This window comes from Gopherus flavomarginatus, chromosome 1, assembly GCF_025201925.1.
Source record: "Gopherus flavomarginatus isolate rGopFla2 chromosome 1, rGopFla2.mat.asm, whole genome shotgun sequence".
NCBI classification, from domain to species: Eukaryota; Metazoa; Chordata; order Testudines; family Testudinidae; genus Gopherus; species Gopherus flavomarginatus.
Genome location: NC_066617.1, coordinates 292,223,535 through 292,246,613, shown reverse-complemented (window position 1 = coordinate 292,246,613; position 23,079 = coordinate 292,223,535). Strand labels below are relative to the sequence as shown.

Below are 23,079 nucleotides of genomic sequence, written 5' to 3'. Positions count from 1 at the left end.
ATAGAAATTGGCACACTAAGAAATTGGAAGAGATGCTGGATTAAAAATAAAGAACAGTTTGTGTGGTATAACAAAGAGGATAAATATGTACAAGAGAGACAAAAAATGAAAGTTGCAGACAGGCCAGTGACAATGGTTATAGTTCAAGAAAAAAAATGCATATTTAGTTAGTTAGCTACATTCAAAATATGCAATATAACATATGTTAGATAGGCCTGGACTGGAATACCAGATCCAAAACCCCTTGAACTTTTGAGAAGCTCAGATCTGGATCCATGCTTCCTGGCTTGGCCATCTCTACCATGGAAAGTGTTCTGTGATTGTTTACTTCCAGACACCTATATGAAGATGCCCTATGAGCAGAATCTTAAATATATGATACTGAACGCTGGCAACTGCAGACACAAATATATTTCCATCTAACCTTCCTGCCTAGTGTAGGAAAGTGCTATTTGCATGCATGCTAAAATATGCATAGACATGGACTGTATTGTGTGTCCAAATGTTCAAATGGATTTATGCTTTAAATATACAAACTGGGTACATATTTAAAAACATTTAAGCCTTTTCAATTAATCCAACATTGAAGAGGAAGATTTAGTTTTTGTTGATTCATATTATATATATATTTTTTAATTGTGACATAAAAGTTAATTCTTAACCAAGGCCTCATCCATTTCAATTATAGACACTGGGGTAGCAGCACCAGACTAAACTGAATGGCCTGGTACAGCTTGCCACAGTTTCAAGAAGTGGCAAGCTCCATTGGCACAAAATAGCTGATTTGCCTGTCTACTGTAGGAATTGTTACCAGTCCAGCACACAAATGGCTGGTCACCTATGGCTGTAATTGGGGTAAATCCAGAATGGAGGTAAAATGTTAGCGTTCTTTCCACATGGATTCATTTTCTGTACAGACCAAGAATTTTTTTGGAGATTAAGATGCTGTACTGGGACTCAGAAGATTGGGGTTTAGTTCCAACTTGGCAATAGATTCTTATTGTTTATATCTTTTGTTCTTTAAGATCATGCTTCAGGGTTTCAGCTGGCCACGTGCAGGGGTCAGAAAGGGTTTTCCCCCGCCCCTGTATTCTGGGACATGGGCGGTGAGTTCTATACCCATGTGGTGCCCGGGCACCAGCAATATTCAGAGCCCTGGGGCCCAGCTCCACCAATGTTTGGGGCCCAGTCTCCCCCCTGGCCTCACCTGCCACCCCCGTGCCTTCCCTGGTCCCCCGTTGCTGGCCCTGGAGGGAGCAGAGCATCCCGGCCTCTTCCATGCAGCTCCATGGTGCCTCCCTGCAGCAACTGCTGCAGCAGGGTCCTAGTGCCCCCCCCTCCATCACTGCCAAGGCATGCTGACTCTGAGCCTGCCCTTCCACCTCAGTTCTTTCCCTTTTCCGGCGGGACCCTCCACCATCACAGCACCCCCAACCTGCAGTCACCATTCCTGCCCCATGCTGGGCAAGGAGGCAGCCCCATTCCCCACCCCCAGTGAGGCTACAGTCAGGGGCAACAGCAGGGGAGGAGGTGCATGCAGCACCCCATGGCACCCACCATGGGGGGAGGCGAGGGAGATTCCTGGACCTGAGAAGGGCCCTAGGAGCACATGCAGTGACAGTGGTGGGGGTGAGTGTGCTGCTGGGGGGCAGGAAAGGGGAAGCTCCTCCCCCAGAGCTTGCTGCTGCCAGCAGGGAAAGGACTAGGGGGAGTCGTCTCTGGCCCCTGTCCCGAAGCAGCCTGTCTACACCCCAAACTCATCCCCAGCCCTGCCCCATCCCAGAGCCCACACCCCCAGTCAGAGCTTTCACCCCCACTGCACCCTCAACCCTCTACCCTAGCCCTGAGCCCCTCCAGCACCCCCAAACAACTCATCCCCAGTCCCAACCAGAGTCCTCATCCCCCCCACACCCCAACCCTCTGCCCCAGCCCTGAGCCCCCTCCAACACCACAAACCTCTCATCTCCAGCCCCAGCCATAGCCCTCATCCCCCTGAACCCTAACCGTCTGCCCCAACCCTGAGCCCCCTCCTGCATCATGAACCCCTCATCCTCAGCCTCACCCCACACCCCAACCCTCTGCTATAGCCCTGAGCCCCCTCCCACACCCCAAACCTCTCATCCTCAGCCCCATCCCAACCCCCCCACCCCAAACTCCCTCCCAGAGCCTGCACCCCTTCCTCCATACCCCTGCCATCCCCAAACTCTCTCCCAGCACCTGCATTCTGCACCTCCGACTTCCTCCCCCACCCAAATTCCCTCCCAGAGCCTGGAGCAGGTGGGGGGTGGAGTTTTTTTTGGGGGGTGCAGTTTGGGCAGGTTCTGGGCACCACCACCATTTCTACAAACCTGCCACCCATGTTCTTTGGGAGGCTTTTTTATCTTCTTCCTTTGAAGTATCAAGACTGGCCATGAGTGGGGATGGAACACTGGATGGGATCAGTCAAGGCTCTGAAGTGGCACAGAGCATTCACTCTCTTTCTTTCTTGCTGGTTCTTGCTCACATGGTCAGGGTCTAACTGATCGCCATATGTGGGGTCAGGAAGGACTGTTCCTCCAGGTCAGATTGGCAGTGACATTGGTGGGGATTTCACCTTCCTCTGTAGCATGTGGGTGTGGGTCTATCATACTTTTAGTCCCAGATTTGGACCTTAGCGTCCAAAATATGGGGGTTAGCATGAAAACCTCCAAGCTTAGTTACCAGCTTGGACCTGGTACTTGCTGCCACCACCCAAAAAATTAGAGTGTTTTGGGGCACTCTGGTCCCCCTGAAAAACCTTCCCTGGGGACCCCAAGACCCAAATCCCTTGAGTCTCACAACAAAGGGAAATAATCCTTTTTCCCTTCCCCCCTCCAGGTGCTCCTGGAGAGATACACAGACACAAGCTCTGTGAATCCAAACAGAGAGACTCCCCCTCTCCGTTCCCAGTCCTGGAAACAAAAGCACTTTCCTCTTCACCCAGAGGGAATGCAAAATCAGGTTAGCAAATCCAACACACACAGATCTCCCCCTGATTTCTTCCTCCCACCAATTCCCTGGTGAGTACAGACTCAATTTCCCTGAAATTTCCCAGTAAAGAAACTTTAACAGGTTTTAAAAAGAAAGCTTTATATAAAAAAGAAAGAAAAATACATACAAATGGTCTCTCTGTATTAAGGTGACAAATACAGGGTTAATTGCTTAAAAGAAATATGAATAAACAGCCTTATTCAAAAAGAATACAAATCAAAGCACTCCAGCACTTATATTCATGCAAATACCAAAGAAAAGAAACCATATAACTTACTATCTGATCTCTTTGTCCTTACACTTAGAAACAGAAGATTAGAAAGCAGAAACTACTTCTCCAAAGCTCAGAGAAAGCAGGCAGACAGACAAAGACCTCAGACACAAAATTCCCTCCACCCAAAGTTGAAAAAATCCGGTTTCCTGATTGGTCCTCTGGTCAGGTGCTTCAGGTGAAAGAGACATTAACCCTTAGCTATCTGTTTATGACAGGGTCACTTGCCAGGATTATCTGGGTCTCTCTCATTTAATCATTTCCCTGACACTACAGAAGGCTCGAGCACTGGTGCGCTTCAGTCGCTCCTGTTGTCTGCCTGTAGCACTTAGTAGTCCAGTATCCTTGGGTATCATTGATTTTGGTCTTATTTCTGTTGCTGGGTTTAGTGTGTGGGTGATGTTGACAGCCTGTCATATACATGAGGTCAGACTAGATGATCTAGTGGGCCCTTCTGGCCTTAAGCTCTGACTCAATCGCTCTCTGCCTCAGTTTCCCATGTGTAAAATGAGGATACCACTCCCAACATTTGTCTGTCTTGCCTACTTAGACCATTATGCATTCAGGGCAGGCATTATCTCATGTGTGTGTTTTTAGAGTGTCCAGCACAATAAGGCCCTGGTAGTTGGGGCCTCCAGGCACTGCAGTAACAAAAACTAATTCTTCTGTTGTTGCTGAGGGTGTTTTTGTTAGAAAGGAATTTCTATCTTTTGACTGAAGCAGCACCACTTTTTTTATCTCTCATACCAACCAGCACATTTTCCCTCATGCAGCCCCTTTCAAACAGTAAGTCACTAAGGGGAGAAAAGATGTCCGCAGACAAAACCAACTCCTTCATGAAATAACATCAAAGCTGTCTATGCAGACAAAGCTTATGCTGCTCCAACCTGTCCTATGATTAGAGACATTCTTCTAGCAAGCAGCAGGGAAGCAGAAATACCCTCCACTTTGTTTTCCTTTTAACAACTGATAATACAACGATACAGAAATAATAGTAATAAAATAGCCAGAATAAATGGCTGAGCTAAGCCAAGTTATTGTACTGAGTGATCTCTGTGGATATGATCCTGCAAGGTGCTCAGCACTTTCTTCTCCCCATGAAGAGCATCTTGCAAGCTTGAGACCTGTATCATTGCTATGTATTTCAAATGAACACTTACATTCTAAAATACTTGAAGGAAACTCATTATGTAAATTGCTTGAAGATAAACTCAACAGGAGGCATGTGAGCTTGTTCAACTAAGGACATCTTCCTTTTTCACTTAATTATTAAAAAATAATAAGGATTCTACAATGTGCAGTAAGATGATAAAGCCAAGCAAAGCATTTCTACAAATCATGAAAGGAAGCCTGGATCTGTAAAGTTTAAAAGCACTTTAGCATATACATTGTGAATACTACAGCTATAAGGTTCAGCGTACAATCCAAATACCTTTATTAGGAAATTAAATTTTTATCAAAGGCAAATGCCTTGATTCCCCTTGTAGTAATTGCAGTCATGGATCCATTGCAATGTGCAGTACTGTAGAACAGCATATTAAATACCATTGACTTGGAGAAAAGGCAGTGATTTTCAATTTAGTGTATACGGTGCTACAGTGTATATTTACACACAGCACGTAACATGATGTGTATTATTGCTTTGTTCTATAATTTTAGTTGTAAGGTACTTAGTTCCATAGTATTCTATAATATCAGGAGGTAGCCATATTCTATAATAGTAGTGTTTACCTGTCAATAACAGTGAAATTTTGTTAATAAGAGCATAAGCCCACAGTATGTTCTTAAAAATAATAATGAAATGAGGCCGTGAACAAATTGACAGTCTTTAATGTTAAAAATAAAAGTTAGTTTCAGGGCTCTGTACTGCAAGAAGTACCCTTAAAATGTACATCCTTTGGGTCAAATCCACCCTCTGAGTGGGAAACAATTTTTGCATCTCATGAGAATTTGTGATTTCAAAAAAAAACCCCAAAACAAAAACCTTTTCCTGTCCTGAATCAGGATGAAAAGTCAATCTCAAAAATGTTTGTGAACCAAATATCCAAAACCAATACAGATTAGATTAATCAATGTTTTGTTTTGATAAAAGCAAAACATTTAGAAAATTAGCCACCTTTAATTTACTTTTCTATAAATTAAATTTCAAAACAAAGTTTAGAAAAATCCAGATTTTTCATTTTGAAACTATCAAAGTGAGATATTTTGACAAACTTTTTTGAATTACTTTTCAAAACCAGAAGTTTGTCATAACCAACCCTTTCCTGCAGTTTTGCTTTTGATGACAGCATTTTCAGATGGAAAAAATATTTTGTCGGAAATGTCCCAACCAGCTCTACCCCAGCTTCAGCAAGCTTAGAACAAACAGGCTACTCTGTGGTTGGGGTGAGGAAGAGAAGGAATCCTGCCACTCTGTGGTAGCCAGGTTGACCAACCATATTTCTAATGGAGTGTCCAAAATTGGTAAGAAAATATTTGATTTTCCTAAATTTCTGAGAATTTGAGCAATGTATTGTGTGTCAATATTCTGGGCATGTGGACAATTACAGGTGATCTTACTGAATGCTGGGAGACTAGAGAGAAGAGCAATAATTTAATGTAAGTGCTGGATGGGGGTGGGGGTGGGGAAGGAAAGACAACCCAGAAAGAAAGAGTAAGGAAAAATCTTGTGCCTCACACTTGGATTACCTTATGACCATCTGTAAGGATCTATGGGACTAAAATCAGTGTCTGTGGAGCCTGGGGCAGCTTATGTCAGCATATTGGCCTCCCAGTGGCATGCAGAGCCACAGCCAAAGAGCACTATAGAGATTAGGCACCACAGGAAGTAATGCCTGAGGAGGCCAGAGTGACAGCACCCTGCTAACTGGCCCACACATACTATTTAACTATGGAGAGTACTCCAGAAAGCTGCCTGGGCAACCATGCAGATTTCTGGCTTGCTGCAGCTCCAGACATTGCCTTGCCTTCCGATCTCCACTCTCTGACCCCAGCTCTTGTGTTCTGATTCCAGCTTGATAACAACTCCAGATCTTTAGTCTCTGACCCTGGTCTGACTCTGACCATGACTCCTGCCTATTGGACCTGGCACTAGTGATTACTTTGATCCCTGTTGCTGACTACAAACTCATGGCCATCCTCGACTTTGACACCTGCCTGGCTGTGACCACTAGGCCAAACCGCCAATGCAATGGTCTCTCATCACTGTCTGCTTTAAAAGTAGAAAATATCTGCAGCTTCATTTTGAAACCTATGCAGAGAAGATGAGGTCACATGGCAAATAAGGGCAAACCAAAGCACTTTTTCTATAAAGCTAACTCCAAAAGATAAGTCCTCTGGCTACATCTAAGTATTATTGATCAGCAGCTAAATACATTCTCTATATGCTGTAGCCAAGAACGCTTTTTCAGCAAGTCACTTGCCAATGCACACTGCGTTCTTAGTCTGCTTACTACACTACCTTTATCCACTCCCTAAGCCCGTCCAAGTTTCACATTTATACTCTCTTCCCTTGCCCTTTTTGCCAAATCCAGGCTTTGTACCTCTTTATACCTCCTGCATTTCAAAACACTTTGCAATTAATGTTCACAGAGGCCTGATCTAAGCCCTTTTAAACCACAAGACAGACCCCATCAGCTTCAGTGGGCTTTGGATCAGGCTGCAAACAACAGGCAGGTATTCCCTCAAACATTTAAAGACCCATTCATTTCATGAAACACCCTGCTCTGTTCTATATAGTACTGACTGGTGCCTTGCCACCTCTACACTAAATGATTGCAATGGGCTCCACCTTTGCTGAATGTTACAAGAGATCCAGATAATATAGTAAAATGCCCCATAAATATAGTAAGTAGAGTGGTGGCGTGACTGGGGACTCGAGGGATGTGTTGGGTTGGATCACAGAACATATCATGGAGAGGTTCCAGCCCAGCTGCAGCTCATAGGGAGGGTGCCTTAACTCAGATATCTCTCTGGAGCTGTCTAAAATACTCCAGCGGCTGTTTCCCCTGAAGCAGTCCAGGATTGGGAAGGCACAAATGTGGCTTACAGCCTCCGCTTCCCTTGGGTTGCAAGTTGGGCCTAGACCCCCAGAACAGAATTTCACCCCTAGAGTACAAGCTGCTTGAGGCAGGGGATTCAAACAGGTCTTTACCATCTTACAGCAAATATACCTATAGCACTTTATAGATGCAATTTCTGTTATGTGATCATGTCATGCCTACATACAAGATAGTAAAATTAAGGTTTAGCTGCCAGTTTTAACATTGGCATTTCATGACTTTTTTCAGTTCTTCAATCTGCTATCTGTGCTTTTGATGTTGTTTTTGTTAGAATATGATCACTGAAAGACATTTGAGGAACAAGGTTGGTTTTAAGCTATTTTGAACAAAATAAATATGGAAATAAAATTAAGCTTTAAGGGCCTAGTTCAGCAAACAATTCAGAAGACTTCCATACATGAAAGCTGACCTAAAACTTCAGGGTCTTTGGAAAATCAGTTTTAGTGGTGTCACCCAAATTTCCATTGTATAGAAGCCAGATATACATTTGCTGAACTGGAGTGTTAACTCTGGCTTCATGTCAAATAGGCACTAATCTCTTGAGTACTACATAGACTGCACACTCAGGGACCCAGCCAGCTCCAGCATAAGCCATCCATTTGACTGAAACAAAAGGACATACAGGTACCACATCCTTGGAAGGCAGTCTATGCCACTGAAGAGGTTAAATGAGGTCTGAAAAAAGCATAATGCTAGAAATTGTAACATGATTTGCAGGAGTTGAATGAAGAAATAATGAGGGAGTGTCTAAACAGAAAAATTCTTGTCAATACAGTTGTTTATTCTTAAACAGGACAATAAAGTGTGCATCGCTGACATGACAGTAGAAGCACCATGGCATACTAAAGATGGTAATAAGGTGCATTGTTTTCTGACATTAAGGGATTGAACTGTGGACCAATAGAATGTCTTGCTTATCAGTTTCTCTGTATCAAAGTTCATAGATTTTCATGAATTATACCATATTACTTTGCATTGCAAGATTAATTTGCATTACAGTTGTGTGTCTTGATATATATATATATATATATATATATATATATATATATGGTACATTACAGAATTGTTTAGTACACATATGATATACTGGAGCTAGACAACAATATCCTCTTTGAGAGCTACTGAAATCTGCTGTTTGCATTTCAACAGCAGAGTTTTCTTGGATGCCGGTTACCAGCCATCTTCTGTTGTCTGTCATCTAGTAGCAATGCCCAGGACTAGCATGACTGGTGCTACTCTCCTTTTCCTGGCTCTCATCTCCCTTTACCGCTGCACTATGAATCACTACCTGTCACGAACCCACTTCTCAACATCAGAAGTAACTCTCTCCCCTCCCTTTTCTTTCTTGAGGAGAGTAATCCCTTGGTAACAAATGAAATGAATCAATACAATGTAAGGGCCAGATTCTGCACCTCTACACATGGACTTTCTAGTGTGTGGAATGAAATAATCCAGGGCTGAGTGCAGCCAGGCAGGTTCTCTGTGGCCTCTCTTTTAGGGGGATTTTGAACAATTAATCTAGAGTCTGAAACTGACTGGTCACAAGACCATTCCTCCCAGTCCACTCCCATCCCTCCTACCACTGCACAGTCCGTGAGTAACCCACAATGGAGCAGTGTTCCTTGGAATACAGAACACTCTTAAACAGACTCTCCATAATGCTACCCCAGTACAGTAGGTGCTCAGTGGTTCTGCTACTTTTCAGGCCTCAATTGCTTGGGAAAAGGAAGCAGGAGTTGACTTTCCATCCCTATGGATCCTTGTTGAATTGCTGTCACAGACAGACAAAGGCTCTGTACTACATAACCCATTCCAATCTCAGCTCACCTCTAAATGAGGAATATATTGAACAAAAATTAAAGGGAAAGCCTTTCCATGCACAGAACTCCCACGTGCTAAACAACTGAGCAAGCTCCAGAATTTGAACTCAAGTCTTTAAACAACATGTCAGAGAAACAAGGTGATAGAGAAATTAACTCCTGCACTCATGAGAGCAAATCCATAATAAATTAACAATTCACCTTTAGCATCATCAGGAAAATGGTTCTTCAGTTTATCTCAAATGTATTTAGTGATCTAAACACTGGGGTTTCTATGGAAAACTGGGTTTTTGATTAATAAAGATTGAGTCTTAACTTTTTTCAGCTGAAAAATTCTGATTGATGGTGGAATTTTTTTTTTTGATGAAAAGTCAAAGTTGTCTATGGAAAAAACCCTTCTTTTTCTGATGAGCTCGACTCAAACTGCTACTACACAAACACTGGATTGTTTGGGCAGTACAGAGATAGACAAACACTGTCCCCACTTCCCAACTCCTCCAGGTACCAAATGTTCAGTGCGGTGGACTCAGTGTGTTTCCTCTGCAAGTGTGAGGGTGCCCAGGTGTGGAGTCTGAACAGGCAGCCTGCACTCCAGGGCAACATGTCAGGGGGGTTCTGGAGATGGTGCTAGGGCAGGCCAGCAAAAGGAGAGGGGGTTGGCCATTGAGGCTGCAAGACTGACCAAACCCCGTTGTGGAAGCAACTGAGGTCTAGCCTTCTACAACTGTGAGGCTGCAATGGGAGTGGTCCTGCTTGGATTCTGCAGCCTGGAAAAGGGAGGAGTCCTCACCTGACCATGGAGCATCCATACACCTAAGCCTGTGGAATGAGGAGCAGCATTTGACCCAATGAAAGGCGAAGCTATAGTCTAAGTTTCAGTTAGCACCAAACAATAGATGAAAAAAAGGGACAAAGAAATAGCCAGCATATAACCAAAAAAGCATCTTAGGGAAAAATTAAATATTATACTGAAAAATGTCAGTAATAAATTTTCCATGTGCAAACTATTACACTGTAATGCACAAAAATATAATCAAACAGTATAAAGCTGTTCTGACAGTTGTCAATTGGGTAGTGTGTATATAACAGCTACAGCCATTTTTTGTAATTGCATGATGCATGTATAATGTCTACACAGGAAATAAGTCTGTAATGTAAAACGTACACATGACTTAGGAAGGTTAAATATTCAGAGTGAAAATCACATCCTTTCAGATATCAAGGGGAAAAAGCAATTGTATATAGCTTTTCCTGAAACTTGCAATAGGAGTACAATTTTTTCACCCTCCCCCCCACACTTTTGCTTACAGTGTAAGTACATTAAAATACTTCTGGGTGTACAGGTTGCAACCAGTGAGCCAAATGCGATCAGTGAAAAATAAGATTCTATTGTCATTTTTATTCGCTACATCTGTTTACAATTTCAGAAATTATATAATTGAAATTAAAAAAAGAATTGAGAACTGTCAGAAAGACATGATGATTTCACATGTTATCCTTGGCATCCAAACTCTAGTGAAGATGACTTGCCAACACTTTTTTCTTTTTTTAAGTAAAAGTCAGAGGTCCCATGCAATGCATGATCAAGTATGCTGTGCAGAAGCTGCTTGAAAGCATCAAACCTGCACTTTAAGATGTCTAGTATCTAGTCTGCTGCATCCAACGAAGTGGGTATTCACCCACGAAAGCTCATGCTCCAAAACAACTGTTAGTCTATAAGGTGCCACAAGACTCTTTGCTGCTTTTAAGATGTTTGTTTCATACATTTAGTCAGTTATGAACAGATCTCAGAAAACCAGAAAAAGAAAAACGAAAACAAAAAGCACAAAATGTTTGATGCACAACGAGGAACCTAGAAGATCATACTGGAGAGAACCACAAACCTGATGACTGGTCTTTCTGTTTACCACTGATCTAGGTTTTCATGTCAGACCCATCACTATTGTTTCTGAAGTTTGAAAAACATGGGCTGAACTATTGAGGTAGAGATTTTCAGCAGGAAAGTACAGTATTGTCCTGTGACACGGAGGAACTCGGAGACTTTTCTGACTTGAAGAATAATACCAAAGAGATACTTGAGATTTGAGCTTCATTGCTAGCACCTGTAAGAGAAAAACTTGAGGACCTGAAGAAGTGGGGCAGGCAAGACTGTATTTGTGTTGTGGGCCTAATAGCAGGGGAGTAACATGTTCCACTATTTCAGAGCTGTCTGTGAAGTACTGTCCATGGAAGTAAAAATTGTTAGTACTAAAACAGGGGTTGGCAACCTCTGGCACGTGGCTTGCCAGGGTAAGCATCCTGGCGGGCTGAGCCAGTTTGTTTACCTGCAGCTCCCACTGGCCATGGTTCACCGTCCCAGGCCAAGGGGGGTGGCAGGAAGTGGTGCAGGCGAGGGATGTGCTGGCCGCGGCTTCCCGCAACTTCCATTGGTCTGGGATGGCGAACCGCAGCCAGTGGGAGCTGCAGTCTGCTGAACCTGCTGATGCGGCAGGTAAACAAACTGGCCTGGCCCGCCAGGGTGCTTACCCTGGCGAGCCATGTGCCAGAGATTGCTGACCCCTGTATTAAAATATAACATGCACATCATGTCGGAAACCCCACAGCAAACACCATTAATAGTTTGAGTGATTATCAAAATATTTTCTCTAGCATTTACTGCACAATTATTGCAATGGGGTGGGGGGGGGGGAGAGAATAGACACAACCACCCCACAGCTAGATTGGGGGTTAGCCACCTTTGCAGTAGTCTGAGAGCTGGGACTGCAATTTTGCCCAGTCTTTATGCAGGCTGTGAAAAGAGGTGGGACCTTCCTTAGTCACTTCCTCCTGCACTCAGCCCACCCAGGACAAGGCTACACAGTATTGGGTTCAAAACATTAATAATAATTTACTATTTACTTTATGGAGAAAGGAAAATTCCCCAGCAGGAACATTTCTTCAGTGCCTTCAGGGTATTGAAATGAAAATGTGCTCCATTCACAGGGATGCTGAGCACTCAAGCATTTTGCTGCATTAGAGCTTGTGACATTATCTGATTAAAATACGACCATACAAAATCACTGGTGCTACCATTATACAGTTGCAACAAATCTTATACAAAGTGTGACACATGGCCAGAAAGGGCTAAGCAGCTTACAGGATAAATGACTAGAGTCAACCATTAGAGACACGTTAGAAAAGTATGTGAATGGTATTAGGGCCACTCCATGCTAGACAGGTTTGCATTTAAAAGTTCTAGCCTGCGTTGTTAGAAATTAAAGGTAATGCTAATTGTATGTGTGTACTTATATCTTGTTAAATGTTGGCCAAGTAAATGAAACAGGTCATCTTACTAACCTGACAGAACCTGCTTAAATACACAAATAAACCCCCATCCAACTACACACCCTTAGTTGTCACCTACCACCTCACTGTAACCATACAGAGTATAATCAAGCAACAGCTACAACCCATACTCGATAGAGACTCCATTCTGAAAGAAATCTTTCTTTAACCCCCTCCTTCTGACCTTCAAACAACCCTCAACCTCTCCAACATCAGAAGCAAGCTCCCCACAGACCAGCACACACCATCTCCAAGCAGCAGCAGATCCTGCCAGAACAGATGCAAAACCTGCAGACATATCTCCACTGCTACTATGATCAATCTCCCCACCTACCCCACCGCCCAACACACCTTTGAAGATCCCGGATCCTACACATGCCTATCACAACATGTGGTGTGCCTCATCCAGTGCACTAAATGCCCCAATAACTATGTGGGTGAAACTAGACAGTCACTATGCTCTCAAATGAACTTACATAAGAAGTGATCAGACAAAAAACACCTGCGCAATACTTTCAAAAGACAAGTCTGGAATCTTAAATTCACAGCTTTCCTAGATACTAAAAATCTAGTACTAAACAGAGTCACTGGATGTATGGCTTATTACAACAATCTGTAACCCGCTAACCCCCTTTTTTGTCTTATGAACAGAGGTGTTAATAGGCCACTTTACCTTAAATGTTCCATTAGAATATGAGCTAAGTACTTGTGCTAAACAAATTTTTCCACTTTATATTTTGCTGACACACTCTGAATAACTTTCCCTGACCTGAAGAAGAGCTCTGTATAAAATTGAAAGTTTGTCTCTCTCACCAACAGAAGTTACATAAGAACGGCCATACTGGGTCAGACCAAAGGTCCATCTAGCCCAGTATCCTTTCTTCCGACAGTGGCCAAGGCCAGAGGGAATGAACAGAACAGGTAATCATCAAGTGATCCATCCTGTCACCCATTCCTAGCTTCTGGCAACCAGAGGCTAGGGACACCATCCTTGCCCATCCTGGCTAATAGCCATTGATGGACCTATCCTCCATGAACTTATCTAGTTCTTTTTTGAACCCTGTTATAGTCTTGGCCTTCACAACATCCTCTGGCAAAGGAGTTCCACAGGTTGACTGTGCATTATGTGAAAAAATGCTTCCTTTGTTTTAAGCCTGCTGCCTATTAATTTGGTGACCCCTAGTTCTTGTGTTATGAGAAGGAGTAAATAACACTTCCTTATTTACTTTCTCCACATCAGTCATGACTGTATAGACCTCTATCATATCCTCCCTTAGTCAGCTCTGCTCCAAGCTGAAAAGTACCAGTCTTACTAATCTCTCCTCATATGGCAGCCGTCTCATACTCCTAATCATTTTTGTTGCCCTTTTCTGAACCTTTTCCAATTCCAATATATCTTTTCTGAGATGGGGTGACCACATCTGCACACAGTATTTAATATATGAGCGTACCATGAATTTATATAGAGACAATAAGGTATTTTCTCTCTTATTATCTATCCCTCTTAAAAAAGCAAATAAAATGTTGGGAATCACTGACTGCCACTGCACTTTGAGTGGATGTTTTCAGAAAACTATCCACAATGACTTCAAGATCTCTGAGTGGTAACAGCTAATTTAGACCCCTTCGTTGTATATGTACAGTTGGGATTGTTTTCCAATGTGCATTACTTTGCATTTATCAACACTGAATTTCAGTCACCCAGTTTTGAGAGATCCTTTTGTAGCTCTTCTCAGTCTGCCTGGGACTTAACTATCTTGAGCAATTTTGTATCATCTGCAAATTTTGCCACCTCACTGTTTACCCATTTTTTCAGATCATTTATGAAATGATGAATAGGATTGGGCCCAGTACAGATCCCTGGGGGACACCACTATTTACCTCTCTCCACTCTGAGAATGGACCATTTATTCCTGCCCTTTGTTTCCTATCTTTTAACTTGTTACCAATCCATGAGAGAATCTTCCCTCCTATCCCATGACAGCTTACTTTGCTTAAGAGCCTTTGGTGAGGGACCTTATCAAAGGCTTTCTGAAAATCTAAGTTGGTCCAGTAAAAGATATTACCTCACCCATCTTGTCTCTAATATCCTGGGACACAGCTACAACAACACTGCATACAATCTAGATGTTGTCCATGTAATCCAAACTATTTGAGCAGGGACTGTCATTATCTATGTTTGTATAACATCCTAATACCTCTAGATGCTACCAATGTGAAAGAGGAAGTGACAGACAATTATGCAATAATCTGTCCACAGAGGACCATTCTTCCTAATTCCTCATTGACTAGTGACTACAACTACCACTGACTGGGCTCAGCAGTACTCTGAGATGTAGATAGGCTTCCATCCCTTCCTGACAGAACATCTCTGAACACAGTCCTTTTCCTCTGGCTTTGCACTGGGTCCAGGATTTAGGACTAATGTAATACAGGTGTAGATTTAAAAACAACACACCCTCAAATGGAAAGGTTCTACATAACAACAAAGAAAATGTTAATCTTGTTTAAGATTTTTGCACCATTCAAGATGATTAGATAAATTTATCCTTTCTAGAGACTTCAATAGGATTTAACATACTTTTTGCCCCCTCAAAGCCTATAGAAAGGAAATTCTCTTTTATATTCGATTGGATTTTAGGATAACTTTTGTAAAAAAATTTTGGCTTCACCTCTATTAAAATTCTACAGGAAATTTTTGTAAAGGGATATTTTAATGCCTTATTTATTTTAATAGTTACTTTCTTATCTGCTAAAATCTGATTTCAGAAATGCATTTTCTCTAAAAATATTGATGCTGTTGCTAACATTGCAGGAACCTGATTCCTCACATTCCTTACAGGCTTTGGGATTCTAATGATGTCATCAATATAGCAGGGGGAACACAAATAACCCCGAATTCAGGTCTCGACAGATTAAAATGAAATCAGTTGTTCCTTAAATTAAGGGCACATATTTGTAATTTTAAAGTTTGAAATGCATTCTGTTAAGTGTCTAGGAACACTGGACAAACAGCAGAGACTGGAAATTTATAGCCAAATACATTTCCCTTGAAGCCAAAAAGGGGTGAAAATGAGCTGTCAGGGTATACTATACAACAGGGGTCGGCAACCTGTGGCATGCGGCTCGCCAGGGTAAGTACCCTGGTGGGCCGGACCAGTTTGTTTACCTGCCGCATCGGCAGGTTCGGCTGATTGTGGCTCCAGTGTCTGCGGTTCTCTGTTCCAGGCCAATGGGGGAAGGCAGAAAGCTGTGGCCAGCACATCCCTTGCCCGTGCTGCTTCCCGCAGCCCCCATTGGCCTGGGACAGAGAACCATGGCCAGTGGGAGCCACGATTGGCTGAACCTGCTGACACGGTAGGTAAACAAACTGGCCTGGCCTGCCAGGGTGTTTACCCTGGCAAGCCACGTGCCAGAGGTTGCCGACCCCTGCTATACAAGTTTGTATGCTTTTAAGCTTCTTTCAAATAATAGAATACCAAGCACTAGAAGCCAAGGGATCCTAAGATCTCAGCTGCCTTTGTTGAAAGTGTTAACCCAAGCCATTCCTCTTATGCACAATGAGGCTTTGAAGCTGGTGTCTTTCACTGAAGCTCCTTCACACTGAGAAACTGATTTTTTTAAAATAAAAGCTAAAAACCTTGGCTTTTTTAGACTTAAACACAGCTCTGAGCAGAAATAAAAACCTCTTTGCACATATTTTATGTGACATCATGCTTAGAAGTCATTGCTGAAAAACACTTGTAGTTACTACGCTGGAGTGCAGGAAAGCAAAGAAACTACTTCAGAGATACCTAGATTTAATTTTTCATCAGAGCAGCAGAAGAGATATTTCCTGAAGATCATACATTTAAATACTTTAGATAGGCAGTAGGTGATGGAAACATACTATGGAATTATCAGGAAAGTGGTGTGAGACAACTGAGAATATACAGTACTCCATTAGGAGACTATGATGAAATCCTAGCTCTTGGTTACTATATAGCACAAAAATGTCAATCTGCTGTAGCAAGCTGTGCTGCAACAATACGAGTTGTTTGAAACTAGATGCTTTCTTTTGATTTTTCTATATGCATATCATTAGGATGTATTTATATTTTAGGGTCCTAGTGTCATGTACAAACCAATTATGCTTTACATGTGGGATTCAGATGTATAAACCCATCATGTACAATAATGTACAAACTCGTTATCTAAACCTATGTTTCTTATTCTCAATTATCTCTTTATCTGCTGTATATTTAGATAAGATCTTCTGACAGCTTTGGTCTTTGTGTCAGTAAGGTAACTAGCACACTTGGGTGGTTAATAAATGATTAATGAATAAATAATAATGTGCAAACATCATGTTCATATGTCTAAGCCTGTAGCTTACTTTTATGTTATAAAATGTAAAGCACCAAGGAAGATTAAAGAGTACTAGTGAATCGATACAATTGCATGACATTTTTACAGACTTAAGGGGGCAGATCTTATGCTATTGGAAATTGTTACAGATCAGCTGAAGTCACTTGAACTATGACAATTTACATCAACAGAGGAGCTACCCCAAAAGGTGGCCAACAATGCCTGATATTTGAAAGAATGTCCCACAGGAAAATACTGGGCTAACACAGGAGCAATCAGATTTGAGATGTGGTGGATTCTCCATCACTTTAAATCACAACAGGATTTCTTTCTGAAAGATCCACTATACAATAGACCCTCAGAGTTACGAACATCAGAGTTACAAACTGACCAGTCAGACACCTCATTTGGAACTGGAAGGAAGCAATTAGGCACCAGCAGACACAAAAAAGTGAAATATAGTACTGTGTTAAAGGTAAACTACTAAAAAAGGGAAAGTTTAAAAAAAGATTTGACAGGGTAAGGAAACTGTGCTTGTTTCATTAATATTAAGATGGTTAAAAGCAGCATTTTTCTTCTGCATAGTAAAGTTTCAAGCTGTACTAAGTCAATATTCATTTGTAAACTTTTGAAAGCACCACAATGTTTTGTTCAGAGTTATGAACATTTCAGAGTTACAAACAACCTCCATTCCCAAGGTGTTCATAACTCTGATGTTTTACTGTAGTGCAAACAGCAGTTATGGCCTTGATGCAGAAATCACTGGGTGAAGTTCTATGGTCTGTGTTATGCAGGTCAGGCTAGATCAGCATAATTGTCCCCTGTGGTCTTAAATTATGAAAGCTACAGAAATTTATACCACCAAAATCTCCCTATGAAACACAAAGTCATGAATGTAAGGTAATTTGTTTTTCCTTGTTTTCCCTAGAACAAACAAACAAACAAACATGTCCAAAGACTTTAGTTACCTTAAATATATCTTTTCCTTTGCAGCTGAGCAGTAAACAGTGTTTTAGAGCAGAATCTGTCTATGGCCACTTCAAAGACCTATTTAATGTGCCCCCTCCCAACTTCTTCCTACAATAACAGAGGACTAGAGTTTCTTGGAGATAAATCATTTTCTTCTACCTCAAAACAAAATGAAAGCAGCATGTATGCCCTAGGTAAGTCTTAATTGTTACAATTAACTCAGATATTTTCTGCAGTCAATGCTGAATATACACTTTAATTTATCTTAAACTGTACTTGCCACTTGGTTCTTCATTTACTATTCAGTGGGAAAACACCTGTTCTTGAACTTAACTGTGATGTGCCCACTGAGCATCTGTAGTAATATAATGCATATATCATTTGGAGTAGAAGCTGGATCTGCCAGGGTGAACAGTTGTGGCAGTGGTCAGTGGAGTTGTGATGGACTGAATTCTCTGTCAAGTAATTTCATTAGGGGAGCCTTTCTGAGGTGTTGGGCATTCACATCTATTTACTGCAACTGGAGCTTTTGGTGCTCAGCACTTCTGAAAAAATCAGGCCCCTAAATCCAAACCAGTTTTTAAACTAGTTTAACCATTTAAAGCTGTAGTGTAGACACTGCTGGTGGCCAGAAGTGTTCTTAGAACCGGTTTATGTAAACTAGTTATCTAAACATTTCCAGTGACTATAGCCTTGCCCATACTGCAGCTCTAACTGGTTTTAAAACCAGTTCATTCAGTTTGAAGTTTTGAATACCCTTCCCTACCCTGGGGAAGTGTACAGAGATACAGTTTCAGTATATATGGCTAATATTAGAGACAGCACTATGAATATATAATTTTAGAACAAATATACTTTTCATCTAGTCTCTTATGTTGGGAGTTTACCAGCAGATAAGCTTTAGTGCTCTCATACTATTGTGCAATCAATACTTAGTAAAGCCAGTTTAGGGAAGCAAATTAAAGAAATCAGAAGTAGTTGAACAGTAGCATATTAGGAGCTCTGAATTATGTTAACAGCATGAAGTCTTCTGTCCTCCAGGGGAGTTCTAATGATGACACAGCAATCCATTTACATACCCCTGTACTGGAACACACACCATGGAAATCAACACCTTGTCTACACTGAGGTCTGAGTCACCGGTGTTATTGACATAGCTACACTGGGGCAAACTCCTAAAGTAGAGGCAATGTACCAGTGTAAACCGTGACTTTTACTGGTTGTACTCTGATGGGCATGGAGAGGGTTTTCACCCATGCAGTTACATCAATGTAGCAACACTACTAGCTAACCCCACCCCCAACCATACAGACAGTCCTGAAGGTTGCTAACATTGGTTAGATAGCATAGATATGGCTTTGGCTCTTGACATTGACAGTCCTAAGAACAGACTGTATCCCAGCAGGGTTAGATGACATCTTTCAAACTGTGTCAGTAGAGTTACTAATATTGTAAATTTGAAATCTACATGCCTGGATCTTTTCTATTGCAACCATTGTTAAGAGCTCCTTGGGATTAAGTGCTATCTAGAGTGTATTATTGGGCTATGTGGGCAGCAGGCAAATTCCATGTCTGCCTGAGGCTTCCAGTATGGGGGTACAGCACCCCCACTGCCTCCCAAAGTATGCTCATGCAGAAAGTCTATGAAGATTCACCTCCCCCTCTTGAGTACATTTCCTGAAAAAGAAACTGCTATTGAATGAACTCAATCTATGGGTACAGTACACACCAATAACCTAATCAAGATACAGTATTCTTAAATTGTTACTCGCGGCTCCAAATCTGTCATATCCACTTACTACTAACCAGTGGGATTAATTCCTTGAGCCTTCCTACAACGAATTGTGTAACACCCTTTAAATCATTTTTTGATTTTTTAGTAGGGCTGTCCATTAATTGCAGTGTTAAACAATAGAACACCAACTGAAATTTAATAAAATATTTTGGTTGTTTTTTCTACATTTTAAAATATATTGATTTCAATTATACCACAGTATACAACGTTGACAGTGCTCACTTTATATTTTTTTATAAAATAGTTTTGCACTGTAAAAATGGCAAACTAGTATTTTTCAATTCACACAAGTACTGTAATGCAATCTACAAATGTAGATGTTTGTTACAAAACTGCACTCCAAAACAAAAGTAAAAAATTTTAGAGCCTGCACCTCCCCTCAGTCCTACTTCTTGTTCAGCCAATCATTTAGACCAGAGATTGGCACCCTGTGGCACATGGCCTGTCAGGGAAATCCACTGGCGCGCCAGGATGGCTTGTTTACTTGCAGCATCCACAGGTTTGGCTGATTGCAGCTCCCACTGGCTGTTGCTCACTGTTCCAGGCCGACTGGGACTGTGGGAAGCAGCGGCCAGCACATCGCTTGGCCCATGCCGCTTCCTGCAGCCCCCATTGGCCTTGAATAGTGAATTGTGGCCAGTCGGAGCTGCAATCAGCCAAACCTGTGGATGCTGCAGGTAAACAAGCCATCCTGGCCTGCCAGTGGATTTCCCTGACAGGCCATGTGCCAAAGATTGCCAATCCCTGCTATATACACACGACAGTGTTCAAAACCAGTGGTGCAAACCAGGGGTGGCTCTAGCTTTTTTGCCTCCCCAAGCACGGCAGTCAGGCAGCCTTTGGCTGCTTGCCTGCAGGAGGTCCCTGGTCCTGCAGGATTTGGCATACCCGACACCAAATTGCCGCTGAATCCACGGACCTCCTGCAGGCAAGCCGCCAAAGGCTGCCTGACTGCCACCCTCACAGGGACTGGCAGGGCGCCCCCCACAGCTTGTCACCCCAGGCACATGCTTGGAGCACTGGTGCCTGGAGCCACCACTGGTGCAAACAGGTACAGGAACTGGGTAAGGTCTTTCTTCCTTGCTGAGAAAGGAAGATATTGACATTCCTCATGTCATGTCAGAGGTAGACTACATGAATCAGTTTGATTTGTGTATAATCATAGATTTTATCCAGTTTGTTGACAAGCTTAATACAAGTTAAAATTGATTAGGTGCTTATCTTCACTAGAGTGTGATCTCAGGGTATAATTCCCATGTGCACACACCAGTCTCTAGTTTGAGTTAAGTGGTGCTTTAAGCCCAAGCTAGCTGGATCATGAGGTGGGGTGAGAGTTGAAGCTCAGGTACTACTGATGCTAGAGCTAGTACTGAATGGGGCTGCAGCAACTCATTGCTGCTAGTATAATCACTCAAGCTGCTCCAATATTGCTTTGCAGTATGACCAATCTCATTAGAGCTAGGCTAATTCACTTGAGTGTACATACATTACACTAACAGTGCAGTACAGACATGCCTTAAGTATAGCTAGTGGTGTCAGACATGGTGTTTTTGGTGTTGTGTTTCTGTAAAGTGCCTGTCATTTTGAAACAAGTCTGGGAAAACAGTCCACTTGAGGCTGGCCAAAGGGAAACAGAGCTGCTGGAACACCTAGCCTTGTTACCCAAAAATTTGGACCCAAGGCGCTTCAATATTGGTCTGCCTATAATTATAAATTGGTTTGTTAATTTATTCTGTCCAAATGGAAGGGAAAAGAAATTGCCAGAATATTACCAGGAAGTTTGTCTCTGACCTGCTGAGAACTCCCCAGAGCAGGCTAAATCCTGCTGTCCCTTGGAAGGACATAGCTACAGCCCTCTGCTCAAAGGATTGTCATACAAACAGCAGTTCTTTGAAAACAAAGTCTAATTTATTGAGATAAATTAGGTCATTATAGTATATTCAGTAAAGCAAGACAGAAAACAGTATAGTATATAATAGGCAGTAATATTACATTTAGAGATTATACATTCAATTTACCAAGACTACATAGATTGAGACATACAATGTTGACCTTCATACACATGCATAGGGCCTCTAGTGCCATATACTCTATGCATGTGTATAAAACAGCATTACACTATAACATTAAAATTACCCTTTCATAAGCTATGATCAGAGGGTCACAAAAAGGGGTGGGGTGGCTCACACTCTGAAGCAGACATTCAGATTTATCTATAGGCATATTCAGTCATTTCCCAAGAATCATTACACAAATCAGACAATCTTTCAACAATCCCTCTGAATCATCTAGGGTCCTTCTTGCTTTGCCAAGTATGCTTTTGCTGCTTACAATTTTTTCCTTCCATTCTGTGAACCTCCCCTTTCTGTCCTTTTCTCTAATCTTCTCCACTCACACCTATAGGGTGAGCCTGTTTTGGGCCAGCCTTATATTCAGTTTCTGGTCTCCTCTGATTGGTTGATATTTCAAGCTGAGCCCTTCCTGAGTGGTAGCAACCCATTCAGCCAATCAGCTCTGCCCTTACATCATAGCTACTCCTCCTCCTGCCCCCTCTCCACCCCAGGTGTTTTGAGTCAGTCATTCTCCTGAACTTTATTCAATCCCTGCTTCTGACTTGCTATTGGTCAATTTAGTCTATGTCCTCCATCTTGGGAATTCTTAATAGAAAATAATAGCGGTAGCCATGTTGGATTTTTAACTTCAAACTATCATTAAACATAACATAATAAAGCCCTACATCTAAAACTAAGTACAGTTTTATGCAAGCCAAAGCATCATGACGTGGTCATTATCTTTGTTAAGCTGATTGAGGAAAGTGAATTTTTCCTTTAAAACTCTCCAAGGTTTTTCCTTGCAGGCAGATGCATTCATATGCTTCTGTCCTGGATGCTGCAGGTTGTCACACAGAACTAGAGCAGTTACAAAAAAATCCTCTTGTATCAGACTGAGTATTGCTTGGATTCTTTAAGGCTTATGATGATTCAAACCCTTCTAGGATTTCATCTTGGGTTTGCCCTGTCACATGAAGACAAACAGGAGAATGGTGTCTTCTGCAAGGTAACAGTCACTGTAAAATAATAGAAATGGAATGTACAATCAGTGGAGACATCAGAATCCATCTTGGGTAGCAATTAATTGTGATTGTGTGCATGCTTGGGGATAGGCATATGTGGGTCAAATGGCCTTAAGCTTCTTCACATCCATGTATTTTCTCTATAACCATCTCTGATTAAAGATATTACTTTTCTTCATTGCAAAGACAGACTATGGCAATAAAATATGTAGGTGTTTTGCTTAGCTGAGATAGCTAGTCCTAGTGAGATTGTCAGGGTTTACAAGGACAAACAAAGTTGTTTAGGAAAGATGCCATACTGGCTGAGCTATGTGGAACATGGGAAATTTGGATGGAGAGAGCCATCAGTTCCTAGATCAATGGTAGGCAACCTACGGCCTGCGGGCTGCACACGGCCCATCAGGGTAATC

General features: G+C 42.0%; 1 long non-coding RNA gene across 1 annotated transcript in view; it reads right to left on the bottom strand.

Moving 5' to 3' along the window:
- Window positions 1-3,091: 3,091 nt before the first annotated feature.
- The window catches only part of LOC127050882 (uncharacterized), a 176,816-nt gene continuing 156,828 nt past the window's right edge, over window positions 3,092-23,079 (bottom strand). The window contains exon 2 of the long non-coding RNA XR_007774346.1: window positions 3,092-3,382. This is a non-coding gene — a long non-coding RNA (uncharacterized LOC127050882). The remainder of the gene's footprint in view (window positions 3,383-23,079) is intronic.